This window comes from Myxine glutinosa, chromosome 9 (assembly GCF_964187855.1).
Source record: "Myxine glutinosa chromosome 9, kmMyxGlut1.1, whole genome shotgun sequence".
In the NCBI taxonomy this organism is placed as follows: domain Eukaryota; kingdom Metazoa; phylum Chordata; class Myxini; order Myxiniformes; family Myxinidae; genus Myxine; species Myxine glutinosa.
The window spans coordinates 148469417-148494231 of record NC_136269.1 but is presented as its reverse complement, the minus strand read 5'-3'; positions in this window follow the sequence as shown (position 1 = coordinate 148494231).

The window sequence follows — 24815 nt, the reverse complement described above, 5'->3', positions numbered from 1 at the left end:
AATCTATTTTGTATTATTTTAACACTAATCTATTTTGTATTATTTTAACAGTAATCTATTTTGTGTTATTTTAACACGAATCTATTTTGTGTTATTTTAACACTAATCTATTTTGTGTTATTTTAACACTAATCTATTTTGTGTTATTTTAACACTAATCTATTTTGTGTTATTTTAACATTAATCTATTTTGTGTTATTTTAACACTAATCTATTTTGTGTTATTTTAACACTAATCTATTTTGTGTTATTTTAACACTAATCTATTTTGTGTTTTTTTAACACTAATCTATTTTGTGTTATGTTAACACTAATCTATTTTGTGTTATTTTAACACTAATCTATTTTGTGTTATTTTAACACTAATCTATTTTATGTTCTTTTAACACTAATCTATTTTGTGTTATTTTAACACTAATCTATTTTGTGTTATTTTAACACTAATCTATTTTGTGTTATTTTAACACTAATCTATTTTGTGTTATTTTAACACTAATCTATTTTGTGTTATTTTAACACTAATCTATTATGTGTTATTTTAACACTAATCTATTATGTGTTATTTTAACACCAATCTATTTTGTGTTATTTTAACACTAATCTATTTTGTGTTATTTTAACACTGACCATAACTCGATTGTAATGACTTTCTATGTTTCTTCCCTAAATGTTCAAAATTTGAGCTATTTGGATAAGAAAAAAGAATGGAGGTTTGTTTCATTTTCTAAGTAATAAAGTACAAGAAAGTTATCATCACCTTAGTAGATGTGAACTAATTTTAATGAACTCCGCAATTTCGTTCCAGGTGATCTAAAAAGTACTGAACCTAATTCCCAGTTATATCCAGGTAAGCGTTTATGATTTTTATAACTAATTATGTGAAGTTTTGTTTGATTTTTTATTATATAGGTACGAGGCTCATGGAAGACCAAAATCACAGAAGCCTTAAACTTTGATAGGTGTACCTATCCGTCCAGAATAGGTATACCCAAGGGTATACCTATCAAGGGTTAAGTCCATAAATGAGACTGAGGTTGTGGTGGGCAGCAGACTTAAAATTCCAGAGAGAAGAGCACGAGACGACAAACTCTGGAAGATGTTTTCAAACGTGTAAGAGGGAATTACGAATGGAGATGAGTGTTAAACCTAGACTTGCGGAGTGTAAGAAGTTACCTATTTCCAACCATCATTTCACATTCTTCTTCCTGATTGCCCTATATATCTAATTCATGCGTCAATTATTTTCCTTGTTGAAGTTGTGTATGAGCTGTGTATGTGGAATTGCGTCATGAAAATGATGGCATGGGGTCCTGGTGGAAGAATGAAAGTGAAAGGAAAAAGCAAAGGCTTATCCATTAGAGGTCCATCTCGGTGAAATGGCTTTCAAAATGATAGCTTTAAACTTGCTCATCTTTTCAACACCAGGCCTGACTCGCTTGGCATGCTGAAAATGCACTATTTCCATTGTGGCACTTTAGATGATAGCTCACATTTTCTTTAGAAAATTGGGAATTTTATTGCTCGTACCTGGCTACAAGATAAATCATTTGCTCGTGTGCTTGATGGGCAAGTTGTTAATTAATGGTTAGTTGTAGATATTAAACTAACCATCATTTTTGATGTCACTTGTGGTGTACTAACTTGCTGAATGTTAGTTGTGAATAATGAAAATACTCATCCTTTTGTAGTTTTGAAATATAAGCTTAAATGTTAAATATTTCACCGTAAATGAATAGGCCTACACTACATTAAAAACACGAATAACCGCATGGAGCCACAACCCGCGACAAAATCCGGTAACGGATTTGGGAATCGATTGGGAAACGCGCATTTAAAGCACTTTTAAAATATGACAGCACGTGAACACGCTCAAAGGAAACGCGCATTTAAAGCACTTTTAAAATATGACAGCACGTGAACACGCTCAAAGGAAACACACATTTAATGCGCTATTAAAAATTAACTCGACACCTCTCACCATGTCAGCCTTCGCCACGGTTATATCGGAACGAGCTGATTCGTCGCATAGCCATGGATTGTTTCACCCAATATGGGACCGATTCAGAAATTACGTGATGCAATTTTTAAAGTAATTTTTGTATTGAAATTATTGATTGCACTCGGGGGCCTGTTGGTCCACTGGACCAAATTTTTATTGTTTTTTTACCACCTTGAAGCATACCTGCCTGCCGGACTTGGGGGTGAGTGGAGGGGGGGGGCTGTCTTTTGGGTTCTCTGGGTCTTCTGGGTCCTTTTTACATTGGCTAAATATTTTACACAAGGTCAAGCCACAGATAAAACAGGTTTTTCCCCAACTCTAATGCAAACACACAGTTCTGCTTGGCAACTGTTAGGTGGCTTTATGCCAATGGTGCTCAAACAATCATATTTCCTTTAACTTCACGTGACTACCCCACGTGATGCAAGAACCCAGCATGCTTTACGACCATCGGTGCCAGTGATTGGTCCAGAGATAACAATTGTTCATTTTTACTCCGACAGCTGCCCCATCTTGTCATCTCTGACATCTGTCTACATCCCACTCTTGGCCCAGGCCCCCCTTCTCCCCACCCGCCAGAATTATGCTTCACCACCCAAGGGATCAGCCATCAGCCCCTCCTCCCCCCCCCCAGAAACCTTGGAAGCTCTGCGATTGACAAATTACCCGAAGAAGATCCACTCCTTCTGACAGACGAGACAAAAGGAGCCTGCGAACACAAGGACACACATCATTAGCACCACACCAATATACTCCAGAAAACAGAGCTCTAGTCATTGTGGAAGAAATCAATCCCTTCGGTTGGTTGCATCCCCATACAAGGCCCATCACCATACCGACGTGGCCGGCCAATTATGCATGATTGTTCAAGTGATCATCGTTCAACCATCCATCATTGCAAAAATAACAGTCTGCCACCACCTTTTCTGGTTACCATTGGTTTCAAGACTTTTCCATCATCCATCTAAAAACTTTATTTGACCAACTAAACACATACATGAACCCATTGTAAATATAATAAATTCTTTGCTCAAAATAAACAATTGCAATGTACATGATTTTAATTCACATTCCCACAAAACTCCACCTCGAGCTGTAAAGCTGCAAAGTGCTGGATTCTAACCCTTAGCTCAGACACATCTCTTTTCCGCCAGGCTGCAGCAAGTCAAGGACTTATCAGCAATGCATTCCTTTACTCCTCCGCACAGGTCAGTACGAGGGGACAAACATAACCACAAAGGTTCCGGAAAGCTAAGGCCTTCAACCTACACACAACACCCACTGCGGATTACCATTTTGCTTATAACATCGAACATCTTTCAGGCAACCACAAAAAGCACAGAAATCCCTGCAGCCACAGGTCAATTAACATTGCAGGGGATTCGACACCCAGCATTGCCCCGTGGACCAAGGCATTGGAGACAACATGCCTCTCTACCTCCTCCAATCAACATCTCACCCAACAAACTCCACAAAACCATATAAATAAACGTTTTCATGGTCAATGTCTGCACGTTCGTCCAATGGGATGTCATGTCGCATCATCATGCTCATATCGAGGACATCTCTTTGTACATCATTAACACTCTGGTCTGTAACTGCAGTTAGCATAATATTGTTGTCTTGTGGCTCACAGTTACCTGCATCTTTAACTTCGTGACGCACAAGCAATCGCTTGTATGTAGATGCAAATTTTCGTGCGGTTGGGTTGTTATTGCAACCACCAGATGACGTCACTGCAGCAACAAATAACTCCAGGTGGTCCTAGCTCAGTTTGTAGGTGAGGATATACTTCAGAAGACTTACTGATCAGTGTGTCATACAGCTTCTCATTACTATTGATTGCAGACATGAAGCAACTAAACCAACAAAAATGGGGTTTTCTTGCATGTTTTGTGCATCAGCGTCCAGTTTTGTCCTTCAAATTTTCAAAGTAGTCACATATGCTTCTGTCAGAAGGTGTCTCCAGAACACTTCGTTTGATGGTCGGAGTGGGCTTTGGTACCCCTACGCAAATGGATTTCATGAGTTGAAGATATCAAATGCATGATCAAAAATTCTGATGAATTTGATGGATGGAACTGTTGTCATTTCAAGACCTCACTGCAAAATTCCAAGACATCTGCAACACTCGAGCTGATCATCTGCGCTGCCAAATTAACTTTCCTCTTTGGTTTTTCCCACTGCATGTCAGAACTGCACATTTTGTTTCCAAATTAACAGTCATGTTTTGTTTATTCCACTGCATGCAAGAACTGCACACTTTGTTGCCAAATTAAATTTCTTATTCACTGCATGTGAGAACTGCACACTTTGTTGCCAAATTAACTTTCTTTTTCACTGCATGTGAGAACTGCACACTTTGTTTCCAAATTAACTTTCATTTTTATGTTTTTTCCACTGCGTGTGAGAATTGCACACTTTGTTGCCGAATTAACTTTCACTTTTATGTTTTTTCCTACTGCATGTGAGAACTGCACACTTTGTTGCCAAATTAACTTTCTTTTTCACTGCATGTGAGAACTGCACACTTTGTTTCCAAATTAACTTTCATTTTTATGTTTTTTCCACTGCGTGTGAGAATTGCACACTTTGTTGCCGAATTAACTTTCACTTTTATGTTTTTTCCTACTGCATGTGAGAACTGCACACTTTGTTGCCAAATTAACTTTCTTTTTCACTGCATGTGAGAACTGCACACTTTGTTTCCAAATTAACTTTCATTTTTATGTTTTTTCCTACTGCATGTGAGAACTGCACACTTTGTTGCCAAATTAACTTTCTTTTTCACTGCATGTGAGAACTGCACACTTTGTTTCCAAATTAACTTTCATTTTTATGTTTTTTCCACTGCGTGTGAGAATTGCACACTTTGTTGCCGAATTAACTTTCTTTTTCACTGCATGTGAGAATTGCGCACTTTGTTTACAAATTAACTTTCATTTTTATGTTTTTTCCACTGCGTGTGAGAATTGCACACTTTGTTGCCAAATTAACTTTCTTTTTCACTGCATGTGAGAACTGCACACTTTGTTTCCAAATTAACTTTCATTTTAATGTTTTTTCCACTGCGTGTGAGAACTGCACACTTTGTTGCCAAATTAACTTTCTTTTTCACTGCATGTGAGAATTGCGCACTTTGTTTACAAATAAACTTTCATTTTTATGTTTTTTCCACTGCGTGTGAGAACTGCACACTTTGTTGCCAAATTAACTTTCTTTTTCACTGCATCTGAGAACTGCGCAGTTTGTTTCCAAATTAACTTTCATTTTTTTGTTTTTTCCACTGCGTGTGAGAACTGCACACTTTGTTGCCAAATTAACTTTCTTTTTCACTGCATGTGAGAATTGCGCACTTTGTTTACAAATTAACTTTCATTTTTATGTTTTTCCCACTGCATGCAAAAACTGCACGTTGTTGCCAAATTAACTTTCATTTTTTCTTTATTCCACAGCATGCAAGAACTGCACACTTTGTTGCCAAATTAACTTTCTTTTTCACTGCATGTGAGAATTGCGCACTTTGTTTCCAAATTAACTTCTTTTTCTTTTTTTTGTATACAAGTTCGAGGCTCGTGATAGAGCTAACATTAATCACACAAAAAGTCAACCGACACATAAAACACAAAATAAGGGGAGCGGAACACAAGATGGGGAGAGAGGGGGAAGGACACAAACACAACATTTGAGAGCAAGGACATCGAGAGAAATGTGAGAGGGGGAGGGCTTGTGGGGGAGGTGGGAGAGGTATAAAACATATCAACACTGCAAGGACTTCCAGGAAAGAAGTTGGAATTTCAAAAAAAGTGTATCTGGGGTGAATTAGCGGGGGTAGAAAAGATCAAGGTTTTGGATGGGGGAAGATAAGAGATGGTGGTGAACAGCTGTTTTAAATACCTGGAGGGAGGGGTGGGATTGAAGGGAGTGGGGGAGTTTGTTCCAGTGGCGGGAGAAAAGGGGGCAGAAAGAGTGAAGGTGAGCAGAGAGCCTAGATTTTGGCATTTTAACCATAAGAGGGTTTCTGGCAGATCTTGTGCAACCTGTAGGAATATTAGGGGGACAGAGCACAGAGAGAGCTGGGGGAGCAAGGCTGGAGAGGAGTCGGTAGAAGACAGAAAGACCACCAACCTGCCTGCGGTGAGTGAGTGAAAGTTCCTCGGAGTTAGCTTCATCACAGGAGATTCGAATGATTCTGAAAGCTTTGGTTTCAACAGCGTGAAGCCGAGCTCGGTGTGAGGTAGGAGCACCGACCCAGAGGGGGGAACAGTATTCCATTGAGCTGCGGATGAAAGCCTTGTATGTGGTGAGGAGCTCAGGTGTGCCAAGGAAGGACTTCGTACGACGGAGGATGCCCAGTCGGCGACTGGCTTTGGAGGCCAGCTTGGAAATGTGGTTATCCGAAGAAAGATCATGGCAGATAGTGAGACCCAAAAGCTTGAGCGACAGAACTTTTTGGAGAGGATTGTTGAGAAAGTAGATGGGAGGGTTTTCCAGTCGGTCTTTTCGGAGAGACATAGTAAGAGTGTGGGATTTGTCAGGATTGAAAGACATGTTCCACTTGGTTGACCCTTCTGTGATTTTGTCCAGGTCTGCAGAGAGTGAAGAGGCTGCAGACTGCCGATCTGAGGGATGAGGAATGGAGCGGAAGTGAGAGTAGAGTCATCAGCAAAGAGATAGAGAGGATTTTCCAGAGAGTCGGAGAGATCATTGATGAAGACTAGAAATAGCACAAGGCCCAGCACACTACCTTGGGGAACTCCAGCCAGAACAGGAGGGGGAGATGAGAGAAATCCATTCAGGGCCACACGTTGCCTACGACCAGAGAGGAAGTCCGCAAGCCAAGCGTGGAGATTTCCATGGATACCATAGTAGGAGAGTTTGTTGAGCAGAGCTGGATGCCAGACCGTATCGAAGGCACGTGATATGTCAAGGGAGACAGCTCTGATTTCCTGTTTGGCATTGAGGACCTCCATCCATTGTTGAGACAGCAGAAGCAGCATGTCCAGAGTAGAATGGCCTGGTCTGAATCCAAATTGATGATCAGAGATCAAGCCATTGGAGAAGAGGAAGGATTTGATATCCGAAGCAATGATGGATTCCATGACTTTGCTGATAATTGGGAGCAGGCTGATAGGTCTGTAGTTGCAAGGATCTGTTTTTGCACATTTTTTGTGTGAAGTGGTAATGTTTGCTGATTTCCAAGATGCTGGCAGATGACCTTGAGCAAAAGAGAGGGTGAAGAGAACAGAGAGAGGGAGTGAAAGAGCGGAAGAACATGATATTAGGACCAGTGGGCTGATGCCATCAGGTCCAGTTGCAGAATCAGAGTCGACGTTTGAAAAAAACTTCTCCACCTTGTCAGGAGAAAAGGACACAGATTCCAGGAGCAGTTGGGTTCGACTGGGAAAGGTGGGAACAGAGAGAGATGGGTTTGGGACACAAGATTTTGAGGCAAACACAGAGTTGAGGCATTCGGCTTTGTCACGTGCGATGTCATCTGTGTAGCCATTTGAGGTAAGGGAGGGGATGGAGGGGGAACAAACACCAGAAACGGATTTGACCAGATGCCACCAGGATTTGGAGGAAGGAGACAGGTTTGAGAGTTCAATCTTGAGTGTGGAGAGATAGTGCTTCCTGGCACTCCTGAGGGTAGACACACACTTGCTCCGAGTTTGGTGGAAGGAACTGAGATTGCCTTCAGTTGGATTTGCCTTCCAAGAGGCAAAAACAAGTTGTCTCCGGGCAACTGCTTCACCACAAGATTCAGTGTACCATGGACGGGAGGAAGGGTAAGACAACTGAAGACGAGATGGGATAAATCTGTGCATGAGAGAGAGCAGTTTACTTTGGAATAATTCCCAGGAAGACTTGATGTCAGAGGCAGTAGAGATGGGAGACCAGTCTAGATGATTGATTGCTGCTTGCAGACCGTGCCAGTCAGCCTGAGTGAAATGCCAGACTCGTCGACGCTGAGGAGGCTCTCTGAGAATGGCCAGAGAGATGTCCACTTTAACAAGCACATGATCAGAAGAACCGATTGGAGCAGAAGAGCAGCAGACATTTGTAGGGAAGTTTGTCGTAACCAAGTCTAGAAGAGAAGATACCCCATTGACTGAGATCCGGGTCGGGAAATTGACAGATTGTGTCAGTCCCAATGAGTCGCAGAAGCCCTTTGCTGAGGTGCAATGGCTGGTGAGAGAGGAACCCACTCCCAGCCAGCTGGAATGATGACAGTTGAAGTCGCCACATATGAGGAAGAGAGAGTTTGGATGAGTTGATAGAAGTTGGTCCATGTTGTCAGACAGCGAAACATAAACGGAGTCATCACTGTTTGGAGGACGGTACAGAACTTTTATTTTTATGTTTTTCCACTGCATGTGAGAACTGCACACTTTGTTTCCAAATTAACTTTCATTTTTATGTTTTTTCCACTGCATGCAAAAACGGTGCACTTTGTTGCCAAATTAACTTTCATTTTTTCTTTCTTCCACTACATGCAAGACTGCACACTTTGTTGCCAAATTAACTTCCTTTTTCACTGAATGTGAGAACTGCACACTTTGTTTCCAAATTAACTTTCATTTTTATGTTTTCCCCACTGCATGCAAAAACTGCACACGTTGTTGCCAAATTAACTTTCCTTTTTTTAAATTTTTCCCCACTGCATGTCAGAACTTCCTAGTTTGCTTCCAAATTAACTTTCATTTTTCCCCCCACTGCATGTGAGAACTGCGCATTTTGTTGCCAAATTACCTTTCTTTTTTGTTTTTTCCCCCATTGCAGGTCAGAACTTCATACTTTGTTTCCAAATTAACTCATTAATTTTTTCACTACATGCAAGACCTATGCACTTTGTTTCCAAATTACCTTTTTTTTTTTTCCCCTCTGCATGTGAGAACTTCGCACTTTGTTTCCACGTTTACTTTCATTTTTTGTTTTCCCCACTGCATGCGTAAACTGCACACTTTGTTTCCACACTTACTTTCATTTTTTGTTTTTCCCACTGCATGCGAAACCTGCGCTCTTTGTTTCCACACTTACTTTACCATTTTTTGTTTTTCCCACTGCATGCGAAACCTGCGCTCTTTGTTTCCACACTTACTTTCATTTTTTGTTTTCCCCACTGCATGCGAAACCTGCGCTCTTTGTTTCCACACTTACTTTCATTTTTTGTTTTTCCCACTGCATGCGAAACCTGCGCTCTTTGTTTCCACACTTACTTTCATTTTTTGTTTTTCCCACTGCATGCGAAACCTGCGCTCTTTGTTTCCACACTTACTTTCATTTTTTGTTTTTCCCACTGCATGCGAAACCTGCGCTCTTTGTTTCCACACTTACTTTCATTTTTTGTTTTTCCCACTGCATGCGAAACCTGCGCTCTTTGTTTCCACACTTACTTTCATTACCTTCGCAAAAGCGGAAGGTTATGTTTTGATCGCTGTGTATTTATTTGTATGTCTGTGTGTGTGTGTGTGTGTATGTTATTCGCATAACTCAAAAAGTATTCAACCGAATTGCATGAAATTTGGTGGGATGATTGGTTATTATACGGGACACATTTGATTAGATTTTGGGAGCAATCGGGTCAAAGGTCAAGGTCAAGGTCACGAAAAGGTCAAAATCGTATTTTTGTTGTTCTGTTCCCTACACTCCCATGCCAAGTACAGAACAGTAGCTGCGGCGAAGGTATGCGCTCTACCGAGTGCCCGTTCTAGTTTTTTTGTTTTTCCCACTGCATGTGGAAACTGCACACTTTGTTTCCAAATTAACTCATTTTTTTCACCACATGTGAGAGCTACACACTTTGTTTCCAAAGTGTGAGCCTTCATGCTATTGCAGAATGCACAGTTCTTCAAAGTGGGACCACTTTATTTCTCGACCATCCCTGTAAATTATTACCCTCGCCAGAGGAGAGGGCATTGCATTTGAGTGAGGAGAGGTTAGACCGATTAACACGAAATTTTCACCATAGGTGCAACTCCACCTGTAGAATTTTTTAATGATAATTATAACGTCATAGGTCACGTGGTTCGGCCGCCATCTTGGAAAAATCGAAAAATTTTGCACCTCCATATCTCGGAAAGCGCTGAATAGAAAAAATTGAGACATGGCTCATGGTAAAGAACTCTCCATGGGGAATAAAATATGTTCATGATGATGTCATAGGTGCCTCCATTATGACTTTATAATTCGACAAGTACAAAACTTCATCCGATCAAGATGAAATTTCTTGAGCATAATCTAGGAATAAATTAGTTTAGAAAAATAATGATGACGTTATCGGTCACGTGGTTCGGCCGCCATATTTGTTTTAACACAAAAGCCTTAAAAAACACTTAAAATACATCCTGGTGAGGGTTTGCAAACTTTGATTGCTCTTTCTTGTTGCTCCTGTATGAGCCAGTGTATTTCGAAAAAGTTTTAGCATGTGGCAGATGTCAATCACCACATGAACAATTTCGTTTTCATTGGCAGGATGGCTGAACCATGGCATACACCAATGGGCATCTTGATGCACATTACTCCCCGAAATATTCCGCAATACACCAAGTGGCATCTTGAGGCACATTATTCCCCTAGATATTCCACAATCCACCGAGGGGAATCTTGATGCACATTACTCCTCCAGATATTCTGCAATACACCAATGGGCATCTTGATGCACATTACTCCTCCAGATATTCTGCAATACACTAATGGGCACCTTGATGCACTTTAATCCTCTTGATAATTCGCAATACACTAAGGGGCATCTTAATGCACACTACTCCTCCAGATATTCCGCAATACACAATGGGACACCTTGATGTACATTACTCCCTTAGATATCCCGCAATTCACGACAGACACTGCAAATGGCTGTAATACTTTCCAGCATTATTGTAGCTGAATGTGCTTGTTATTCTATTCGTTTTCCTTAAATCTGTGTAGGAATTCAAGTTTTGGTTTCAAGGAACGTGAGGCAAAGAAATTGCCCCACTCGGTTATAATGTTGATAATTGTGCACTGTGCACTTAAAAGTTGTTGTTAAAAATTGCCATCAGACTGGTTTCTCTGTGTTGAAAATTGGCAAACACTATGAGGCCAAGTGGATAACTCCAGGGTGTACCCAAGATGGTGGCAAGTTGTGAGATTTGTACAAATCCCAACACCACCCCCAAAATCTGCAAAATGTCATTGTTCACTAACCCACTTAAAGGAGATGGTGAATTGAGCTGAGACTCAAACTAAATGGGAACTTCTGATGCTGTCAAACCTGAAGTCAACAGCTTACCAAAATGTCATGCACATACCAGTGCAATGACACAGCATGATGTCATACCAAAAGTCTTCTTACCCATTTTCATTCGAATATTTCCTATGAATTTGGAATGTGATGTTTCCCATGATTTTTCTCAATGGAATGTGATGTTGGCCATGATAGTGCCCTCACTGGAATGTGCTGTTGGCCATGATCGTGCCCTCACTGGAATGTGATGTTGGCCATGATCGTGCCCTCACGGGAATGTGATGTTGGCCATGATTGTTCCCTCACTGGAATGTGATGTTGGCCATGATTGTGCCCTCACTGGAATGTGATGTTGGCCATGATCGTGCCCTCACTGGAATGTGATGTTGGCCATGATTGTGCCCTCACGGGAATGTGATGTTGGCCATGATTGTGCCCTCACGGGAATGTGATGTTGGCCATGATTGTGCCCTCACTGGAATGTGATGTTGGCCATGATCGTGCCCTCACGGGAATGTGATGTTGGCCATGATTGTTCCCTCACTGGAATGTGATGTTGGCCATGATTGTGCCCTCACTGGAATGTGATGTTGGCCATGATCGTGCCCTCACTGGAATGTGATGTTGGCCATGATTGTGCCCTCACGGGAATGTGATGTTGGCCATGATTGTGCCCTCACGGGAATGTGATGTTGGCCATGATTGTGCCCTCACTGGAATGTGATGTTGGCCATGATCGTGCCCTCACGGGAATGTGATGTTGGCCATGATTGTTCCCTCACTGGAATGTGATGTTGGCCATGATTGTGCCCTCACTGGAATGTGATGTTGGCCATGATCGTGCCCTCACGGGAATGTGATGTTGGCCATGATTGTACCCTCACTGGAATGTGATGTTGGCCATGATTGTACCCTCACTGGAATGTGATGTTGGCCATGATCGTGCCCTCACGGGAATGTGATGTTGGCCATGATTGTTCCCTCACTGGAATGTGATGTTGGCCATGATTGTGCCCTCACTGGAATGTGATGTTGGCCATGATCGTGCCCTCACGGGAATGTGATGTTGGCCATGATTGTACCCTCACTGGAATGTGATGTTGGCCATGATTGTACCCTCACTGGAATATGATGTTGGCCATGATCGTGCCCTCACGGGAATGTGATGTTGGCCATGATTGTACCCTCACTGGAATGTGATGTTGGCCATGATTGTACCCTCACTGGAATGTGATGTTGGCCATGATTGTACCCTCACTGGAATGTGATGTTGGCCATGATTGTACCCTCACTGGAATGTGCTGTTGGGAATCAGCGTAGCCGCGACATTGTTCAACAGTCTGTATTGTTTGTTCCATGGATGTGATCATGTGGCATGTGGATGTGATCATCATGGCCTTCAATGATTGGTTTTGAATGTCGTGAACTACATTCTAGCTCGTTTGTAAGGTCGATGTTTGTAAGGTCGATGTTTGTAAGGTCGATGTTTTTAACCAAAATTAATTCTCACTCGTGGAGTGTATTTTATTCCTCCTATTCTCTCAACCAAAATCTTACTTGTATTGGGCTTGTTCACCCCCTTTGTCTTCCTTCCACCTGCCTTACTCTCTCCTTCTTGCCCTGTCCCACTATTTTTGGCCCCCTGTCATGCCCCCTGTCATGTCCCCTGTCGTGTCCTCTGTCGTGTCCAATTTCGTTGTTTCTCTGCTTTCCACAATGTTCTAGCTGTTCCGTTCTGTGTTCTACCTCTTCCACAAGTGGGTAGTGTTGTGGAGTGAGCAAAATTTGTGAGATTGCAAAATAAGGACAATTCAAAGTGTATACTTGAAGGTACCGAGAAATTATTTTGGGATGATTCTTTGTCACCTGGAAGGGCTGGGGAAGAGCAAATAACCGAGAGGGTGGGAAGGGACAAGCCAAGGTTTCCTGTTTCCAGTGAGGAGAGGTCTTGTCTTGCTACATGATGGTGAAACGCCTTCGGCATTTGATTCGATCACTTTGACGAGGGCAAAGTGTGAATCCACACCACTAATCCACACCACTATTCCACATACCTAATCCACACCACTATTCCACACCACTAATCCACACCACTATTCCACACCACTAATCCACACCACCATTGCACACCACTAATCCACACCACTAATCCACACCACCATTCTACACCACGAATCCACACCACTAATCCACACCACTAATCCACACCACTAATCCACACCACTAATCTACACCACTAATCCACACCACTAATCCACACCACTAATCCACACCACTAATCCACACCACTAATCCACACCACTAATCTACACCACTAATCCACACCACTAATCCACACCACGATTCCACACCACTAATCCACACCACTAATCCACACCACCATTCCACACCACTAATCCACACCACTAATCCACACCACCATTCTACACCACTAATCCACACCACTAATCCACACCACCATTCTACACCACGAATCCACACCACTAATCCACACCACCATTCTATACCACGAATCCACACCACTAATCCACACCACGATTCCACACCACTAATCCACACCACTAATCCACACCACCATTCTACACCACGAATCCACACCACTAATCCACACCACTATTCCACACCACTAATCCACACCACCATTCTACACCACTAATCTGAACCACTATCCCACACCACTAATCCACACCACTAATCCACACCACCATTCTACACCACTAATCTACACCACTATTTCACACCAATAATCTACACCACTATTCCACACCACTAATCTACACCACTAATCTACACCACCATTCCACACCACTAATCTACACCACTATTCCACACCACTAATCTACACCACTATTCCACACCACTAATCTACCCAACTATTCCACACCAGTAATCTACACCACTCATCTACACCACTATTCCACACCACTAATCTACCCAACTATTCCACACCACTAATCTGCACCACTATTCCACACCACTAATCTACCCAACTATTCCACACCACTAATCTACACCACTATTCCACACCATTAATCTAACCAACTATTCCACACCACTAATCTACACCACTAATCTACACCACTATTCCACACCACTAATCCACACCACTAATCTACACCACTATTCCACACCACTAATCTACACCACTATTCCACACCACCAAACCACACCACCATTCCATGCCACTAATCCATACCACAAATCCACACAACTATTTCACACCACTATTCCACACCACTATTCCACACCACTAATTTACACTACTAATCCACACCACTATTCCACACCACTATTCCACAACACTAATCCACACCACTAATCCACACCACTAATCCACACCACTAATACACACCACTAATCCACAGCACTACTACACACCACTAATACACACCACTAATCTGCACAACTAATACACACCACTAATACACACCACTAATCTGCACAACTAATCCACACCACTAATCCACACCACTAATCCACACCACAAATTCACACTACTAATTCACACTACTAATTCACACCACTAATCCACACCACTCATCCACACCACTAATTCCACACCATGAATCCACACCACTAAACTACACCACTAATCTACACCACGAATCTACACCACTAATCTACACCACTATTCCACACCACTATTCCACACCACTAATCCACACCACTAATACACACCACTATTCCACACCACTAATCCACACCACTCATCCACAGCACTATTCCACACCATGAATCCACACCACTAAACTACACCACTAATCTACACGACGAATCTACACCACTAATCTACACCACTATTCCACACCACTAATCCACACCACTAATCCACACCACTAATCCACACCACTAATCCACACCACCATTCCACACCACTAATCCACACCACTAATCCACACCACCATTCTACACCACTAATCCACACCACTAATCCACACCACTATTCCGCACCACTAATCCACACCACTAATCCACACCACCATTCCACACCACTAATCCACACCACGAATCCACACCACCATTCTACACCACTAATCTGAACCACTATCCCACACCACTAATCCACAGCACTAATCCACACCACCATTCTACACCACTAATCTGAACCACTATCCCACACCATTAATCCACACCGCTAATCCACACCACTAATCCACACCACTAATCCACACCACTAATCCACACCACCATTCTACACCACTAATCCACACCACTAATCCACACCACTAATCCACACCACTAATCCACACCACTAATCCACACCACCATTCTACACCACTAATCTACACCACTATTTCACACCAATAATCCACACCACTATTCCACACCACTAATCTACACCACTAATCTACACCACCATTCCACACCACTAATCTACACCACTATTCCACACCACTAATCTACACCACTATTCCACACCACTAATCTACCCAACTATTCCACACCAGTAATCTACACCACTCATCTACACCACTATTCCACACCACTAATCTACCCAACTATTCCACACCACTAATCTACACCACTATTCCACACCACCAATCTACCCAACTATTCCACACCACTAATCTACACCACTATTCCACACCATTAATCTAACCAACTATTCCACACCACTAATCTACACCACTAATCTGCACCACTATTCCACACCACTAATCCACACCACTAATCTACACCACTATTCCACACCACTAATCTACACCACTATTCCACACCACCAAACCACACCACCATTCCATGCCACTAATCCATACCACAAATCCACACAACTATTTCACACCACTATTCCACACCACTATTCCACACCACTAATTTACACTACTAATCCACACCACTATTCCACACCACTATTCCACAACACTAATCCACACCACTAATCCACACCACTAATCCACACCACTAATACACACCACTAATACACACCACTTATCCACAGCACTACTACACACCACTAATACACACCACTAATCTGCACAACTAATACACACCACTAATACACACCACTAATACACACCACTAATACACACCACTAATCTGCACAACTAATACACACCACTAATACACACCACTAATACACACCACTAATCCACACTACTATTCCACACCACTATTTCACATCAGTAATTCGCACCACTAATCCACACCACTAATCCACACCACAAATTCACACTACTAATTCACACTACTAATTCACACCACTAATCCACACCACTCATCCACACCACTATTCCACACCATGAATCCACACCACTAAGCTACACCACTAATCTACACCACGAATCTACACCACTAATCTACACCACTATTCCACACCACTATTCCACACCACTAATCCACACCACTAATACACACCACTATTCCACACCACTAATCCACACCACTCATCCACAGCACTATTCCACACCATGAATCCACACCACTAATCTACACGACGAATCTACACCACTAATCTACACCACTATTCCACACCACTATTCCACACCACTAATCCACACCACTAATCCACACCACTAATTCACACCACTAATCCACACCACTCATCCACAGCACTATTCCACACCATGAATCCACACCACTAAACTACACCACTAATCTACACGACGAATCTACACCACTAATCTACACCACTATTCCACACCACTATTCCACACCACTAATCCACACCACTAATACACACCACTATTCCACACCACTAATCCACACCACTCATCCACAGCACTATTCCACACCATGAATCCACACCACTAAACTACACCACTAATCTACACGACGAATCTACACCACTAATCTACACCACTATTCCACACCAGTATTCCACACCACTAATCCACACCACTAATCCACACCACTAATTCACACCACTAATTCACACCACTATTCCACAGAGGGGCGTGACATTTTCTTTCTCGACCACAGTTGTCGCCAAGAAGAGGCCAACTTGTAATTATTATTTCCAGCTTGGTGTTGCAGTATTCCCTTCGCTCCCATTTATTAATTCTCTTGATGCCATCGTCTGATTCACAACGCTAAAGGTCATCTTTAATAACAATTCCTGGGGAAAAATAACGAGCTTATTGTCCATGTGACCACATAGATATCACGAAGACCTGTCAGTATGATATACAGTACCTGTGCTAAGGTGTCTCTAACCTTTTATTCCCCTTTGCAATCCATGGAAAATAATAATGGCTGCAGAGTGCAGGTAAATGTGAAAAGTATAGCTACCGCATCCATACTTCTGAATAATGTCATTTTGAAGCACAAAGTTTCACTGACCATATGTTGGAATGTATTTTTGTTATTCACATTATATATATATATATAGCACTGCTCGAGACAACAAGCTCCATGTAAACTTTTAAAGTTACAAAAGTTTGATTCCCACGAGTACGACATGTCGGTACAAGTTTGTTTTTAGTCCTCGGTAAAAAGAAATCAAACTAATATAACTACCACGTGTTGTTTGTGCACGTCAAAGGCCCCATCTATCTACCTCATCCTATCTATCTTATATACTTGTATGTGCTGTATATATATATATACACTACTCACAATAAGTTGGGGATATTGTGGGAGTGAGTTTATTTTTATCTTGCCAAAACGAAGTTTTTGCAAGATGTATTAGTCAGCTTGTATGTTTGTTTTTTTTTTTTTTTTTTTTTTTGTGGTTAATCATTTTTTTTTCACGTTTAGATCACTCTGTAGACCACAGTTATTATTGGAAACTCCTGTAACTTCGCATATCAGAGTCCTATAGAGATACCCTTCAGCACACAAAATTTTGAAGGTCAAGGTCAAAGGTCAAGGTCACTTTGCGGTCAATCATGGAGGTCAACGAAACCCTTATTTTTTGAGTAACTTTGATCGGATCGTCTCCAAACTTCATGGGAATCTAGTATATGGTCCGGCGCTCAGCTGATTAGTTTTTGGTGGCGATCGGCTTTGACCTTCATGGTTAGCGCTGGAGGTCGAAAATTATTGACCCCAAGGTCAAATTTTGAAATCGTAGGTACCATATCGAGTAATACCTCATATGAATGCCCTTGATGAGTGCTTCCCAGATCTGTAAACAGTTTGACGCTATGACGTCATTTGATGACGTCATGACGAAAAAACGGAATTTTCACATTTTGGCAAGATACGGTTCACCCTGTGGGTGACATATGTTTATTATCTTGCCAAAACGAAGTTTTTGCAAGATGTATCAGTCAGCTTGTATGTTTGTTTGTTTGTTTGTTTGTTTTTTTGTTTTTTTGTTTTTTTGTTTGTGGTTAATCATTTTTTTTTCACGTTTAGATCACTCTGTAGACCACAGTTATTATTGGAAACTCCTGTAACTTCGCATATCAGAGTCCTATAGAGATACCCTTCAGCACACAAAATTTTGAAGGTCAAGGTCAAAGGTCAAGGTCACTTTGTGGTCAATCATGGAGGTCAACGAAACCCTTATTTTTTGAGTAACTTTGATCGGATCGTCTCCAAACTTCATGGGAATCTAGTATATGGTCCGGCGCTCAGCTGATTAGTTTTTGGTGGCGATCGGCCTTGACCTTCATGGTTAGCGCTGGAGGTCGAAAATTATTGACCCCAAGGTCAAATTACGAAACCCTTATTTTTTGAGTAACTTTGATCTTATGATCTCCAAACTTGGTGGGTATATAGGGTGTGGTATGGCGCTCAGTTGATTAGTTTTTGGTGTCGATCGGCCTTGACCTTCAAGGTCATTTTGAAGGTCATTAAATTTTGACCAAAAGGTAAAATTTTCAAGTTTCAGTTACCATATCGAGTAGTACCTCAAATTGAAGCCCTTGTTGAGTGCTTTCCAAACATATAACTAGTTTGACAATGTGACGTCATTTGATGGCGTTATGACGAAAAAACTGCACTTTTCATGTATATTGTATTGCTTTAGTTCGCATTGTTTAGGTCACTCTGTAGAGCACAGTTCCCTTTGGAAACTCTTGTAAGTTCGCATGTCAGAGACTTTTAGAGATACCCTTTAGCACACAAAATTATGAAGGTCAAGGTCAAAGGTCAAGGTCACTTTGCGGCCAATCATGGAGGTGTTCACCTCAGTGTGACCTGAAGCAAGTCACTCATGTTCACATTTTGGCAAGATACGGTTCACCCTGTGGGTGACATATGTTCATTATCTTGCCAAAACGAAGTTTTTGCAAGATGTATTAGTCAGCTTGTATGTTTGTTTTTTTGTTTGTTTTTTATCTTGCCAAAACGAAGTTTTTGCAAGATGTATTAGTCAGCTTGTATGTTTGTTTTTTTGTTTGTTATCTTGCCAAAACGAAGTTTTTGCAAGATGTATTAGTCAGCTTGTATGTTTGTTTTTTTGTTTGTTTTTTTTTTTGTTTTTTTGTTTGTGGTTAATCATTTTTTTTCCACGTTTAGATCACTCTGTAGACCACAGTTATTATTGGAAACTCCTGTAACTTCGCATATCAGAGTCCTATAGAGATACCCTTCAGCACCCAAAATTTTGAAGGTCAAGGTCAAAGGTCAAGGTCACTTTGTGGTCAATCATGGAGGTCGACGAAACCCTTATTTTTTGAGTAACTTTGATCGGATCGTCTCCAAACTTCATGGGAATCTAGTATATGGTCCGGCGCTCAGCTGATTAGTTTTTGGTGGCGATCGGCCTTGACCTTCATGGTTAGCGCTGGAGGTCGAAAATTATTGACCCCAAGGTCAAATGTTGAAATCGTTATTTTTTGAGTAACTTTGATCGGATCGTCTCCAAACTTCATGGGAATCTAGTATATGGTCCGGCGCTCAGCTGATTAGTTTTTTGTGGCGATCGGCCTTGACCTTCATGGTTAGCGCTGGAGGTCGACCTTGACCTTTGACCTTGACCTTCAGATCACTCTGTAGACCACAGTTATTATTGGAAACTCCTGTAACTTCGCATATCAGAGTCCTATAGAGATACCCTTCAGCACACAAAATTTTGAAGGTCAAGGTCAAAGGTCAAGGTCACTTTGTGGTCAATCATGGAGGTCGACGAAACCCTTATTTTTTGAGTAACTTTGATCGGATCGTCTCCAAACTTCATGGGAATCTAGTATATGGTCCGGCGCTCAGCTGATTAGTTTTTGGTGGCGATCGACCTTGACCTTCATGGTTAGCGCTGGAGGTCGAAAATTATTGACTCCAAGGTCAAATGTTGAAATCGTTATTTTTTGAGTAACTTTGATCGGATCGTCTCCAAACTTCATGGGAATCTAGTATATGGTCCGGCGCTCAGCTGATTAGTTTTTGGTGGCGATCGGCCTTGACCTTCATGGTTAGCGCTGGAGGTCGAAAATTATTGACCCCAAGGTCAAATTTTGAAATCGTAGGTACCATATCGAGTAATACCTCATATGAATGCCCTTGATGAGTGCTTCCCAGATCTGTAAACAGTTTGACGCTATGACGTCATTTGATGACGTCATGACGAAAAAACGGAATTTTCATGAAAAAATTATTTCCTCAGTTCTCATCAAAATCTTTCAATATCTCGTGGGCAGACATTCCTCAAAGAGTCGCTTCTAGTGGATAGCAGTTCTGTTCACCTCAGTGTGACCTGAAGCAAGTCACTCATGTTCACATTTTGGCAAGATACGGTTCACCCTGTGGGTGACATAGGTTTATTTTTTTTTTGTTTTTTTGTTTGTGGTTAATCATTTTTTTTCACGTTTAGATCACTCTGTAGACCACAGTTATTATTGGAAACTACTGTAACTTCGCATATCAGAGTCCTATAGAGATACCCTTCAGCACACAAAATTTTGAAGGTCAAGGTCAAAGGTCAAGGTCACTTTGTGGTCAATCATGGAGGTCGACGAAACCCTTATTTTTTGAGTAACTTTGATCGGATCGTCTCCAAACTTCATGGGAATCTAGTATATGGTCCGGCGCTCAGCTGATTAGTTTTTGGTGGCGATCGGCCTTGACCTTCATGGTTAGCGCTGGAGGTCGAAAATTATTGACCCCAAGGTCAAATGTTGAAACCCTTATTTTTTGAGTAACTTTGATCGGATCGTCTCCAAACTTCATGGGAATCTAGTATATGGTCCGGCGCTCAGCTGATTAGTTTTTGGTGGCGATCGGCCTTGACCTTCATGGTTAGCGCTGGAGGTCGAAAATTATTGACCCCAAGGTCAAATGTTGAAATCGTAGGTACCATATCTTCGCATATCTTCGCATGTAACTTCGCATATCAGAGTCCTATAGAGATACCCTTCAGCACACAAAATTTTGAAGGTCAAGGTCAAAGGTCAAGGTCACTTTGTGGTCAATCATGGAGGTCGACGAAACCCTTATTTTTTGAGTAACTTTGATCGGATCGTCTCCAAACTTCATGGGAATCTAGTATATGGTCCGGCGCTCAGCTGATTAGTTTTTGGTGGCGATCGGCCTTGACCTTCATGGTTAGCGCTGGAGGTCGAAAATTATTGACCCCAAGGTCAAATGTTGAAACCCTTATTTTTTGAGTAACTTTGATCGGATCGTCTCCAAACTTCATGGGAATCTAGTATATGGTCCGGCGCTCAGCTGATTAGTTTTTGGTGGCGATCGGCCTTGACCTTCATGGTTAGCGCTGGAGGTCGAAAATTATTGACCCCAAGGTCAAATGTTGAAATCGTAGGTACCATATCGAGTAATACCTCATATGAATGCCCTTGATGAGTGCTTCCCAGATCTGTAAACAGTTTGACGCTATGACGTCATTTGATGACGTCATGACGAAAAAACGGAATTTTCATGAAACAATTATTTCCTCAGTTCTCATCAAAATCTTTCAATATCTCGTGGGCAGACATTCCTCAAAGAGTCGCTTCTAGTGGATAGCAGTTCTGTTCACCTCAGTGTGACCTGAAGCAAGTCACTCATGTTCACATTTTGGCAAGATACGGTTCACCCTGTGGGTGACATATGTTTTTATTATCTTGCCAAAACGAAGTTTTTGCAAGATGTATTAGTCAGCTTGTATGTTTGTTTTTTTGTTTGTTATCTTGCCAAAACGAAGTTTTTGCTAGATGTATCAGTCAGCTTGTATGTTTGTTTGTTTGTTTGTTTTTTTGTTTGTGGTTAATCATTTTTTTTTCACGTTTAGATCACTCTGTAGACCACAGTTATTATTGGAAACTCCTGTAACTTCGCATATCAGAGTCTTATAGAGATACCATTCAGCACACAAAATTTTGAAGGTCAAGGTCAAAGGTCAAGGTCACTTTGCGGTCAATCATGGAGGTCAACGAAACCCTTATTTTTTGAGTAACTTTGATCGGATCGTCTCCAAACTTATTGGGAATCTAGTATATGGTCCGGCGCTCAGCTGATTAGTTTTTGGTGGCGATCGGCCTTGACCTTCAAGGTCATTTTGAAGGTCATTCAATTGGGTCAATCATGGAGGTCAACGAAACCCTTATTTTTTGAGTAACTTTGATCTTATGATCTCCAAACTTGGTGGGTATATAGGGTGTGGTATGGCGCTCAGCTGATTAGTTTTTGGTGTCGATCGACCTTGACCTTCAAGGTCATTTTGAAGGTCATTCAATTTTGACCAAAAGGTAAAATTTTCAAGTTTCAGTTACCATATTTACCACAGTTATTATTGGAAACTCCTGTAACTTCGCATATCAGAGTCCTATAGAGATACCCTTCAGCACACAAAATTTTGAAGGTCAAGGTCAAAGGTCAAGGTCACTTTGCGGTCAATCATGGAGGTCAACGAAACCCTTATTTTTTGAGTAACTTTGATCTTATGATCTCCAAACTTGGTGGGTATATAGGGTGTGGTATGGCGCTCAGCTGATTAGTTTTTGGTGTCGATCGGCCTTGACCTTCAAGGTCATTTTGAAGGTCATTCAATTGGGTCAATCATGGAGGTCAACGAAACCCTTATTTTTTGAGTAACTTTGATCTTATGATCTCCAAACTTGGTGGGTATATAGGGTGTGGTATGGCGCTCAGCTGATTAGTTTTTGGTGTCGATCGGCCTTGACCTTCAAGGTCATTTTGAAGGTCATTCAATTTTGACCAAAAGGTAAAATTTTCAAGTTTCAGTTACCATATCGAGTAGTACCTCAAATTGAAGCCCTTGTTGAGTGCTTTCCAAACATATAACTAGTTTGACAATGTGACGTCATTTGACGGCGTTATGACGAAAAAACTGCACTTTTCATGTATATTGTATTGCTTTAGTTCGCATTGTTTAGGTCACTCTGTAGAGCACAGTTCCCTTTGGAAACTCTTGTAAGTTCGCATATCAGAGTCTTTTAGAGATACCCTTTAGCACACAAAATTATGAAGGTCAAGGTCAAAGGTCAAGGTCACTTGGCAAGATACGGTTCACCCTGTGGGTGACATATGTTAATTTTTTTGTTTTTTTGTTTGTGGTTAATCATTTTTTTTTCACGTTTAGATCACTCTGTAGACCACAGTTATTATTGGAAACTCCTGTAACTTCGCATATCAGAGTCCTATAGAGATACCCTTCAGCACACAAAATTTTGAAGGTCAAGGTCAAAGGTCAAGGTCACTTTGTGGTCAATCATGGAGGTCGACGAAACACTAATTTTTTGAGTAACTTTGATCGGATCGTCTCCAAACTTCATGGGAATCTAGTATATGGTCCGGCGCTCAGCTGATTAGTTTTTGGTGGCGATCGGCCTTGACCTTCATGGTTAGCGCTGGAGGTCGAAAATTATTGACCCCAAGGTCAAATTTTGAAATCGTAGGTACCATATCGAGTAATACCTCATATGAATGCCCTTGATGAGTGCTTCCCAGATCTGTAAACAGTTTGACGCTATGACGTCATTTGATGACGTCATGACGAAAAAACGGAATTTTCACATTTTGGCAAGATACGGTTCACCCTGTGGGTGACATATTTTTATTTTTTTGTTTGTTTTTTTGTTTTTTTGTTTGTGGTTAATCATTTTTTTTCACGTTTAGATCACTCTGTAGACCACAGTTATTATTGGAAACTCCTGTAACTTCGCATATCAGAGTCCTATAGAGATACCCTTCAGCACACAAAATTTTGAATGTCAAGGTCAAAGGTCAAGGTCACTTTGTGGTCAATCATGGAGGTCGACGAAACCCTTATTTTTTGAGTAACTTTGATCGGATCGTCTCCAAACTTCATGGGAATCTAGTATATGGTCCGGCGCTCAGCTGATTAGTTTTTGGTGGCGATCGGCCTTGACCTTCATGGTTAGCGCTGGAGGTCGAAAATTATTGACCCCAAGGTCAAATGTTGAAACCCTTATTTTTTTAGTAACTTTGATCGGATCGTCTCCAAACTTCATGGGAATCTAGTATATGGTCCGGCGCTCAGCTGATTAGTTTTTGGTGGCGATCGGCCTTGACCTTCATGGTTAGCGCTGGAGGTCGAAAATTATTGACCCCAAGGTCAAATGTTGAAATCGTAGGTACCATATCTTCGCATATCTTCGCATGTAACTTCGCATATCAGAGTCCTATAGAGATACCCTTCAGCACACAAAATTTTGAAGGTCAAGGTCAAAGGTCAAGGTCACTTTGTGGTCAATCATGGAGGTCGACAAAACCCTTATTTTT